The sequence below is a fragment of the Chiloscyllium plagiosum genome, chromosome 15 (genome assembly GCF_004010195.1).
Source record: "Chiloscyllium plagiosum isolate BGI_BamShark_2017 chromosome 15, ASM401019v2, whole genome shotgun sequence".
NCBI lineage: Eukaryota > Metazoa > Chordata > Chondrichthyes > Orectolobiformes > Hemiscylliidae > Chiloscyllium > Chiloscyllium plagiosum.
This window is the reverse complement of record NC_057724.1, coordinates 65,609,662-65,621,621: the sequence shown is the minus strand read 5'-3', so window position 1 is coordinate 65,621,621 and position 11,960 is coordinate 65,609,662. Positions and strand designations below refer to the sequence as shown.

At 42.3% G+C, this 11,960-nt stretch overlaps 1 protein-coding gene across 3 annotated transcripts in view; it reads left to right on the top strand.

The window, feature by feature from the left end:
* The first annotated feature begins 899 nt into the window (after positions 1-899).
* The window catches only part of zbtb33 (zinc finger and BTB domain containing 33), a 36,252-nt gene continuing 25,191 nt past the window's right edge, over positions 900-11,960 (top strand). Inside the window, exon 1 of one of the 3 annotated variants that reach the window (XM_043705075.1) lies at positions 900-1,013. The gene's annotated coding sequence lies outside the window, so the exon portion shown is untranslated. Of the gene's footprint in view, positions 1,014-1,168; positions 1,371-9,365; positions 9,588-11,960 lie in introns of those variants that run through there. The other 2 variants (XM_043705077.1, XM_043705076.1) reach the window with 2 other exon arrangements.

Below are 11,960 nucleotides of genomic sequence, written 5' to 3'. Positions count from 1 at the left end.
TATTCTATGCTACTTTCTCCCCACCCCCACCCTCCTCTCATTTATCTCTCCACCCTTCAGGCACTCTGCCTGTATTCCTGATAAAGGGCTTTTGCCCGAAACATTTTCCTGCTCCTCAGATGCTGCCTGAACTGCTGTGCTTTTCCAGCACCACTCTACTCCAGGATCTGGTGTCCAGCATTGGTGTCATTGTTTTTACCTATATCCCCCTCTGTATATGTCTGCAACCCCCTCTAGTGTATATCTGTATTTCTCTCCAATTTGCTATATATATCATCCTCTGTGTCTGTATCCTTGATTAGATTAGATTCCCTACAGTGTGGAATCAGGCCCTTCGGCCCAACACGTCCACACTGACCCTCCGAAGAGTAACCCACCCCCCCCTGACAAATGCTCCTAACAACTATGGGCAATTTAGCACGGCCAATTTACCTGACCTGCACATCTTTGGACTGTGGGAGGAAACCGGAGCACCCAGAGGAAATCCACGCAGACACGTGGAGAACGTGCAAACTCCACACAGACAGTCACCCGAGGCTGGAATCAAACCTGGGACCCTGGCGCTGTGAGGCAGCAGTGCTAACCACTGAGCCACCATGCCACCCCAGGGCATCAATGTGGACTTCACCAGTGGAGGAGCTGGTGTTGGACTGGGCTGGACAAAGTTAAAAACCACACAACATCAGGCTATAACCCAACAGGTTTATTTGGAAACAGTAGCTTTTGAAAGCTAGTGCCCCCAAATAAACCTGTAGGACTGTAACCTGGTATTGTGTGATTTTTAACTATGCCTGTATCTACCTCTAAGTCTCTCTTTCCCTCTCTGTGCATATCTCCCTCTCTCTCTGTATATCTGCCCTCAGTGTGTACTGTATATGCTGTGGGGTTCCTGCGGGGGAGGGGCATGCCAGAGCCGCCTCATCTGCGCCCTCTGCAGACCCCGGGCGGCGTTGCGGGCAGCACGGGCTCTTTCTTCTTTTCTTCAGCTCGCTTGTCAAGGCCCAGGAGGAACCGTGAGTACAGTCAGAGAGAAAAATAAATTAAATTACCAGGAACTTCCTGCCTTCTTTTGTGAGATTGTAAACGGGTTTTTACAACACTCGACCTGAGGCGGGGAGGGAAAATAAAGTGGCTTTGAGTCGGAAATCGGCGCGACGACGCCACCTTTAATGAACCAGGAAGAGGAAAGCCTGTCACTCTTGTCATTATTTGCTTCTTGGCATTTTATAAACACATCTAAATATTTGTTTTCTGAGGTGATGTATTTGTGGACCGGGTAATTCCCCATCTCCCTCCCTTTCCCTTCCTCCCTGGCTGGAGAGCTGTATCTTCAGATGAATGGTTGTTTCCCCCTTTAAAGAAAATGACTGGTGAGTCAGTAGGTAGACAGCACAAGAAGTAAGAAAAAAGGCAAGAGTTTTTAAAAAATACAGCACTAGAGTCCTCTTTTTGTTTATATGTTTACATTGTGATGATAAATGTTGGTGGGATGTTTCCATGCAGGCCTCTCTAGGCCTTTACTCTGAAAGGCACAACTGTCCTGTGGGCGTTTAAAATACTTAGTCTGAATGCAGGCATGCAGTTTTAGGGTTCGTTTATTGCACAGTTTTGATTTTCTTTCTTCATTACCCTGTTCCTTCATGATTAGTGTAGGGAAAAAAGGAACCTTAGTTATAGCAGGATGAATGTTACCTTCAGATGCATGACCCCTGAAGCGTGCCAGAAGTATCCTTGATGTGCTTGCGGAATACCAACTGTGTATTGTCCGCTGTTTAGATTTGTACATTTTGCTTTTTTGTTGCAAAACTTTTGAGGAAAGTGTCCTAAAATGTCATTTTTGAAAAACACACAAAATCCTACTTGATTTTTATCATGTTTATTTAATTGGTATAAATTTTATTTTCAAATAGATAGCTGCCAAGCCATACCATAAAATTATATTAGTGTCAAAACCTTTACAGTGGAACAAAATGTAATCTGAATTTAAGCATTCACAAAAATTGCAGTTTCTGATCTATACTTTGCTAAAGTATTGTTTTACATATGCTGATTGCTGTAACTTTGAGGATGCCTTTCATGTCATTCTTTCTGTATATATCTTTCACATCTTACAGCCATAGAGTCATAGATGTACAGCATGGAAACAACTAGTCCATGCCGACCAGATATCCTAACCTAATCTAGTCCCATTTACCAGCACTTGGCTCATATCCCTTTAAACCCATCCAGATGCCTTTTAAATGCTGTAATTGTACCAGCCTCCACCACTTCCTTTGACAACTCATTCCATACATGCACCACCCTCTGTGTGGAAAAGTTGCTCCTTAGATCCCTTTTAAACCTTTCCCCTCTCACCCTAAACCTATGCCCTCTAATTCTGTACTTCCCCCACCCCAGGGAAAAGACCTTATCTATTTATCCTATCCATGCTCCTCATGATTTTATAAACCTCTACAAGGTCACCCCTCAGCCTCCGACATTCCAGGGAAAACAGCCCAGCCTATTCAACCTCTCCCTATAGCTTAAATCCTCCAACCCTGGCAACATCCTTGTCAATCTTTTCTGAACTCTTTCAAGTTTCACAGCATCCTTCTGATACGAAGGAGACCAGAATTGCATGCAATTTTCCAAAAGTGGGCTAACCAATGTCCTGTACAGCTGCAACATGACTTCCCAATGCTTTGACCAGTAAAGAAAGCAAACCAAACACCTTCTTCCCAGAAAGTGAACTATCTTAAGGCATGGAGTTCTTCATGACCTTGACCATTTTCCATTTCTGTGGCACAAGCCTGTTAGTTTGTGTTCCTCCCAATGGTTTGGGTATCAGTAAAACCTGGGTTAGCTCAAATTTCACTTAAGATTGGAATTTAGGTTGGAATAAATTGAGAGCTGGAGAGAGAAAAAGTAGTTTTTATCTTTCCTCAGACATCCGTGGTCATTTGGTCAAGTTGAGTGACAGAGACAGTAGTAAATGATTTAAGTTTATTAATTTAAATAAGATAACATTAATGCTACTATAGTAAGAGACTGTAAGAAATGTCAAGTGGTCTCTTACTGGATTGTTGCAAGAAAGGGAGACCTGGAATGGGCCTGGCTATCTTTACTATGAAGAGCTGAATAACTGATCAGCACTTTGCCACATTTATTTTCCCTGGATGGACAAGCAGTTCAAACTGCAAAGGAGCCAGTGTACCTCTTCGATTTTGTAGTTCCAGGGTGTTGAGTCCACACAGCATTCTGAGAGGAATAGTACTTAAGTAACCTGGTCACTTATGCACAGTGATAAGGAGAGGAGAGAGGGAAGGTGAGAAGGAGGGTGCAGAAATGGGAAGTGAGGAGCATTATCTTTTGTATGGTGGTCGAACTATGGGGCGGCACAGTGGTTAGACTGCTGCCTCACAGCGCCAGAGACCCGGGTTCAATTCCCACCTCAGGCAACTGTCTTGTGGAGTTTGCACATTCTTCCCGTGTCTGCTTGGGTTTCCTCCGAGAGCTCCGGTTTCCTCCCACAGCCCAAAAAAAAAATGTGCAGGCTAGGTGAATTGGCCATGCTAAATTGTCCGTAGTGTTAGGCGAAGGGGTAAATGTAGGGGAATGTGTCTGGGTGGGTTGCTCTTCGGAGGGTCGGTGTGGACTTGTTGGGCCGAAGGGCCTGTTTCCACACTGTAAGTAATCTAAAAAAAACTTTTGTGACTACTCGGATATGAATGGTGGTGAAATTTGAGTTAAATAAAATCTTGAATTAAAAACTAATGGTAACAATTAACCATTGACTACCACCAGCTTCACTAATGTCCTTTTGGAAGGAAAATCTGCCATTCTCATGTGGCCTAGCCTATATGCGACTTCAGGCCCATAATTAGCTGTCCTGTAAAATAGGCTAGCAACCCACTAAGTTGTTTCTAATTGCAACAAAGTTTGATAATAGTTTTGAAATTGGAACAATTACCACCTTCACCTGGTATTGACCAAGACATCAGACATGACAATAACACACAGCCCAGTTAACCCTGTAGAGTCCTCCTTATAAACTTTTAGGAGCTTGTGTCAAAATTAGGAGATCACGTATTACAGATAATACACCAGACGTCAACATTCCTAGGTGTGTCCTCTTTCACCAGCAGGACAGATCCAACAGAGGTGACGAAGCAGTGGGAAACAGTCACATGGGAGTTGCCATCATAATACTAAACAGTGACTCCAGACATGGTGTCAGATGAAACAGGGACGCTTGCTGATTATCACCAACCCCAACATCTGCCCTCAGCTGATAAATTGGTTTCATAAGGCCAAAGGATATAAGACCAAAGTTAGACCATTTGGCCCATCGAGTCCAACAGTGGTGGACTCTCCCTCTTTATGGGCATTTAAGAGGGCATTGGATAGGTATATGGAGGATAGTGGGTTAGTGTAGTTTAGGTGGGCTTGGATCGGCGCAACATCGAGGGCCCAAGGGCCTGTACTGCGCTGTATTCTTCTATGTTCTATGTTCTATGAGTCCACTCCACCTTTTGATCATGGCTGATATGTTTCTCAACCTCAGTCTCCTGCTTTCTCCCTGTAACCTTTGACCTCTTATTAGTCAAGAATCTATCTCTGTCTTAAATATGCTTAGTGACTGGCCTCCATAGCCTTTTGTGGCAATGAGTTCCACAGAATCATCAGCCTCTGACTGAAGAAATTCCTCCTCATCTCAATTCCAAAGGAACATCTCTTCACTCTGAGACTGTGCTCTAGGGCTCTAGTCTCTCCTACTAGTGAAAACATCTTCTCCACTTACACTCCATCCAGGCCTTTCAGTATTCTATAAGTTTCAATGTGATCACCCTGCATCCTTTTAAATTCCATTGAGTCCTCAACCACTCCCCGGATGACAAGCCATTCATTCATTCTTGTTAACCTCCTCTGGACCCCCTTCAACGCCATCACATCCTTCCTAAGATATGAGGTCACAGCTGCTCACAATATTCCAAAAGCGATCTGACCAGAGCCTCATACAGTTCCCGCAGTACATCTTATGTTCTAGCCTTGTCAAAATGAATGCTAACATTGTATTTGCCTTCCTAACTGCCAAATGAACCTTCATTTTCAGAGAATCCTGAGTGAAGACTCCTAAATCACTTCATGTTTTAGATTTCTGAAGTTTTCCCCATTTAGAAAATATTTTTTCACAGAAGGCTATTCTTCCTAACAATGTGCATGATGTCACACATTACCACACTGTATTCCATCTACCACTTCTTTATCCACTCTCCTAGCCTGCCTGTGTTCTTCTACAACCTCCCTACATCCTCAACACCACCTGTCCCTTCCCTACCTTGAGTCATCTGCAAACTTAGCAACAATGTCCTCAGTTCTTTTCTCCAGATCGTTAATGTGTAACATGAATTATGGAAATTATGGTCCCAAACTGACCCTGTGGAACTCCACTAATCACAGGCTGCTATCCTGAAAAACAGACTGTTTATCCTCACTCCCTGCCTTCTGCCAGTCAGCCATTCCTCTGTCCATACCAGCACCTTGCCTCTAACATCATGGGCTGTTATTTAGCAGCCCCCTATGCGACACTTCGTCAAAGGCCTTCTAGAAATCCAAATAAGTCGCGTCCACTAACTCTCCTTTGTCTAATTTATTCATTACCTTATTGAAAATTTCAGTCAGATTTGTCAGACATGACCTGCCCTTGATGAAACCGTGCAGACTACACCCTGTTTTATCATAAACTTCCTATATGCCGCAATCTCATCCTTAATAATAGACTCTAAAATCTCTAAGCCAAGTAAATCAAACAATGTAAGCAACATGCGATCCCACAATCAATGAATCAGATGTAGGTTCTATAGTCCTACCACATCTGGTTGTGAGTGATGTTGAACAATTAAACAACTCGCTGGAAGAGGAAGCTCCACAGACATCCTCATACTAAATGATGGGGGAAGCCCAGGATATCAGTGCAAATGAGAAGGCTGAAGCATTTACATGCTGCTTCAGTCAGAAAGGCTGAATCTTGGTCGCCTCCTGAGGTCCTCACCATCATAGATGCCAGTCTTGAGTCAATTTGATTCAGTACACTTGATATCAAGAAATGTCTGAAAGCACTGAATATGGAAAGTCTATGGGCCCTGACAATATTCTGACAACTGTACTGAAGACTTTAGGCAGAACCAGTCGCACCACTAGCCAAGCTGTTCCAGTACAGTTTGAACACTGTCCTCTACCCAGCAATGTAAAAAAATGACCAAGTATGTTCTGTCCACAAAAAGCAGGACAAATCTGATTTGGCAAATACCACCCCCTTCATCTATCTTGATCATAGCAAAGCAATGGAAACTTTAATTGACAATCTATCCAGTGACATTTAGTCAATAATAATCTCATGACCAATGCTCAGTTTGGGTTATGTGAGACCTACTCATCTCTTGACCTTGTTACAACTTTTGTCCAAGTATGGACAAAACTTTAAGTAAAGGTGACTGTCCTTGACCTCAACTTGATTCAGCAGTTGACTGAGTATGGCACCAACCAGCCTTAGCAAAATTGGCATCAGTGGAAATCAAGAAAAAAAACCTGTTGTTTGAAGTCATATTAACACAAAGAAAGATGGTTGTAGTTGTTGGAGATCAATCATCTCAGTCTCAAGGGGTCACTCAGAGTAGTGCCTTAATGCATCTTCAGCTGCATTGTCAATGATCTTTGCTCCTTCAGGTCAAAAGTGGGTATTTTCACTGATGATTGTCATTTTGACTGAGTCACATACTGAAGCAATCCATGTCCCAATGCAGTTTGAACTTGAAACTGTATCACAATTTCTTCACTGTTATGAATCAAAATCTTGACACTCCCTTCCAAATAGCACTGTGGGTATTTCTACACCCCAAAGAGTTTAGCAATTCAAGAAAGCAGTTCACCACCACTTTCACCAGGGCAATTAGAGATGGGCAATAAATGCTCACCCCATCAGCAACACCCACATAGAACATAGAAAAGTACAGCACAGAACAGGCCCTTTGGCCCACGCTGTTGTGTCAAGGATTAATCCTAATATAAAATAAAATAACCTAACCTACGCACCCCTCAGTTCACTGTTGTCCATGTGCATGTTTAGCAGTTGCTTAAATGCCCCTAATGACTTTGCTTCCACCCATCACCACTGGCAACGCATTCCATACATTCACAACTCTCTGCATAAAGAATAGACGTCCCCTCTATACCTTTCTCCTAATATCTTAAAACTATGACCCCTTGTGCCAGTCAGTCTTGCCCTGGGGAAAAGTCTCTGGCTATTGACTCTATCCATTCCTCTCATTACCTTGTATACCTCGATCAGGTCACCTCCCTTCCTCCTCTCAAGAGAGAAAAGTCCGAGATTAGTCAACCTCTCTTCATAAGGCAAGGCCTCCAGTCCAGGCAGCATCTTGGTAAACCTTTGCACCCTCTCCAAAGCCTCTGTATCTTTCCTATAGTAGGGCGACTAGACCTGGACACAATATTCCAAGTGTTGTCTCACCAGGGACTTGTAGAGCTGTTGCAAAACCTCACGGCTGTTAAACCCGATCCCCCTGTTAATGAAAGCCATAATACCATATGCTTTCTTAACAATTCTATCCACTTGGGTGGCAACTTTGAGGGGTCTATGTATTTGAACACTAAGATCCCTCTGTTCCTCCACACTTCCAAGAATCCTGTCTTTAATCCTATATTCAGCATTCGAGTTTGACCTTCCAAATGCATCACTTCGCATTTATCCAGATTGAACTCCATCTGCCATTTCTCAGCCTAGCTCTGCAACCTGTCTATATCGCATTGCAGCCTGCAATAGCCCTCGATACTATCGACGGCACTTCCAACCTTTGTGTCATCTGCAAATTTACTAACTCGCCCCTCAACCTCCTCATCCAAGTCATTTATAAAAACTGCAAAGAGCAGAGGCCCAAGATCAGAGCCCTGCGGGACCCCGCTCAACACTGACCTCCAGGGAGAATACTTTCCATCCACAATCACTCTCTGCCTTCTGTCAGCCAACCAATTCTGAATCCAGATAGCCAAATCTCCCTGTATCCCATACCTCCTGACTTTATGAATGAGCCTACCATGGGGAACCTTATCAAATGCCTTGCTGAAGCCCATATACACCACATCCACTGCTCAACCTTTATTAAACTGTCTTGTCACCTCCTCAAAGAACTCAATAAGATTAGTGAGGCATGGCCTGCCCCTCACAAAACCATGCTGACCGTCTTTAATCTCATGAAAGAATTTTTTAAAAACCACTGGAATGTCATCAAATGCTTATCTTCTGAATTTTGTTGTACAATCCTTGCCCAGTAATATACAGGAGGCACTAAAGTAGGACCACAGCCTTTGAACTTTCAATATTTCTCAGAGTTTTATGAATCCCTTTTAAATATTTTGTTTGGTAGTCTTGCAGTGACACATCACACCAAATCTTGAAATTCATCCTTTCATTTAATTAGTAATAGTACATTTTTAAGCAGGTTTGAGCTGCAGTTGTGTTTAAACACGACGGCTATCACATATTGTTTACTGTTAGAAGCAGCTGATGAGAATTGATACTTGCATGTGACTGTATTACTCTGACATGTTAACACCTGTGAGGATGGGCTAGTAAACATAGATCTGTTATTGTTTATTTTTAACTCAAATCAACCATTTTTACACTGAGTAGTAAATCTACATTGAAGCCTGACCAGAAAATGGTGTTGGACTTCAAATCTTTCTCAAAGAAAGCCCATGTTGGTTCAACTGGAGCAAACTGACATGTAAATTGGCTACAGTGTGGTGATCCAAATCAATGTATGCCTCCAGATCAATTGCTTTGTCTCCATTCACACCAACACTTGTTTATTTCAGGTTTAAAAAAAGACAGTCTGTGTCAATTAATTTTTTCAATTAATTATTTTTGTAATATGCGTGGCTAATGTACTACTTTGTCTCTGCTAACACAACAGCGCAGTTCCATTAAATGTTTGTATGGGTGATTACTGGACCTTGTGTACTGAACTGAGTGAAAGTTAGATAGCAACAGAGTCTTTTTTTTGGGGTGAACCAAAAACACTGAGATCACTTTTGACTTGTACTTCCACGCTGATTGAATCCATGTTTAATGTTGAATTTGAAAGACAGACTTGAAAATCGTATTGAATCTCTATGGAGATGCAATGATGATACTACATTCTCAATAGGATACCAACAGTAGGTGTTAGTTTGCAAATGTAAAAGAAAGATTAATTGAAGCAAGAACAAAGGCTGATCGTCAGATCACTGAGAGGGCATGGGCCAATAGTGAGAGTCCAGATTCGAGGTGATTCAGCTTCAAGTCTGCAGGATTATAGTGGTATGTGTCCAAATTTGTGCTGGTGGGAAGCCAAACCCTGCAATGAATTCTGTTTATGCCAGCACCAATTTGGAATACAGCAGCATTCATTAGTAATGAGCTCCACACATGCCAGTAAAGATTTGGAGCACTTAACATGGAGGAGAAGTGAGGTACACAGCAAGAAGGAAAAGTACGAAATTTATAACATTGGGGTGGATGAGGAGATCAAAGACATGGCAGAATTAAGGAGGTAAGTTTTTTTGGGGGCTTTTCGCAGCAAGAAGCAAATTAACAGGGCAAAGTGATTTAGGGAAATGTTCCAAAAAGGATAAGTGATTGAATAATTAACATCTAATCACAGATTTTAGGGGTAGAGAACAAATGAAAAGGGTGAACAAGGAAATACAGATGGTAATTCAGATGGAGCAATGTTTTGAAGAATTTTAAAAAAGATGCAGTGATCTTAAAGCAGATTCCCTGTGGCATAGGGAACTAGTAGGTATTATTATTAAGGGATTGATAATTGGATGTGGAGAAGGGAAGGTTCTAGATCTTATGCTGAAGAGAATATGAAAATTATGTTTTAGTTTTGCTGCAGTATTGGAAGAAGGCATATGAGGACAATGTTGGAAAATATTATCCTCTTATGTAGTAAGACTTGGACAACATTCAGATTTAAGATGAATAATGGCAAATAACATTCACATCACACAAATGCCAGGGAATGACTGTGTTCAACAAGAGAGAAGCTAGCAATCTCCCCAAAATTTTAAATGGCATTAACGTTGCTGAATTTTCCACCATCAACATCTTGAAATTGCCATTCACTAGAAACTGAACTAGACCAGTCATGTAAGTACTGTGCCTGTTGGAGTAGGACAGAGTCTAGCAAATCTGTCGTGAATAACTCCTCCCTTAACTCCCTAAAACCTAGCCACCTGTTTCAAAGCATAAGCAAAGAGTGTGATGGAATACTTTTCATTTGTCTGAATTAGTGTGGCTTGACCAAAATTCATCAAGCTTGACACCATCCTGGATGAAGCAGCTTGCTTGATTGCATCCTACCTACCATTTTATATTGCTAATTCTGTCTGTAACTGGCACATAGTGGCAGTAGTGTGTATCATCTACAAGATGCAATATGACAATTCATGAAACATTCTTTAGCAGCACCATCTAAACCCACAACCTGTACTACCCAGAAGGATTGTAGCAGCAGGCCCGTGGGAACATTGTGAACAACAAGATCCCTTCCATGCTGCACACTATCTTGTCTGGAAACTATTTGTTTCCTGTTGTGGGTCAAAACCTGGAATTTTATCCTTAACAGCATGTGAGTGTGCCGACATCATCTGGACTGCAGCTGTTAAAGAAGTGAGTTTAGTATACCTCTCAAGGGCAAGTAGGGAGAGGGAATAAATCCTGACCTACTCAGCAAGCCCATATTCTATGAAAGATTGAAAAAAAGAGTTAAATCAGCAGTGGAGAGTGGTAGGAAATTTGGCAGGCAGGCAGTGTTCAAGAGTTGGAAGACAGTGGATTTAATGATAGGGATGTGGGATGAAAGGTTCAAGTAGACAAAGCATGATTTCAAATATATGCACCACTAGTGAACAAGAGAACCTAGTATGGAAGGTGGATGCAAGTAACCTACAAAGTAACATGGATGCCCCCAGAGATGTAAGATTGGTTTGATTGTGTTCAGTGTTGACCTAATGAAAATATTCACACCTTCACCTCAAAGCAACAGAAGATGCAGCAGCTGCGTCAGAGATGAAGGTGGACGACAGCAGTAAGTTTGGGAGCTGATTATGTCACTGTGGAACACATAGATGATAAGTACCTAAATTTACCTGACCAGACTGCTTATTAGGAAGGTGAGGTTCTGGCACTGCAATATGAATAACAGAAAAAGAAAAGTAGGCTGAATAAATGTTGCTAATAGTGTACACCATTATTAAAGAGTAAATCAGACAGGAAATTCCAGCAGCTGTACACATGTTAATTAGGAAGTAGCAATTCTAAATGCTTTGCTCTGTCAGATGTGGGAGTTTAAAGAGAGTTTAAGGGTTCCTGTGGATTATATCTGCCATAAATGCTGTTGGATGCGAATCTTATCAGATCGAGTGGATCAGTTGGAGAGACAGATAGAAGCGATGAGGAATTTGCAACAGCAACAGTATGTGATGGATGGCAGTTATAGGAAGGGGGGGATGTCTCAGATACAGTCGCATAGATGGGTTAACTCGAGGAAGGGTAAGGGAGGTCAGCACTTAGGGCAGGAGTCTTTTGTGGATATACCCATTTCAAACAGGTATGCTGTTTTGGAAAATGTAGGGGGTGATGGATTCTCAGGGGAACGGAGCACAAACAGCCAAGTTTCTGGTATTGAGACTGGCTCTAATGCAATGAGGTACGTTGGCTTCCAAGAGATCAATTGTGTTAGGGGATTCTGTAGTCAGAGGTACAGACAGATGTTTCTGTGGCCAGCAGAGAAAAAGCAGAATGGTGTGTTGTTTCCCAGGTGCCAAGATCAAGGATGTCTCAGAGAGGGTGCAGAATGTTTTCACGGGGGAGAGGGACCAGCAGGAGGTCATTGTCCACATTGGAACCAACGACATTG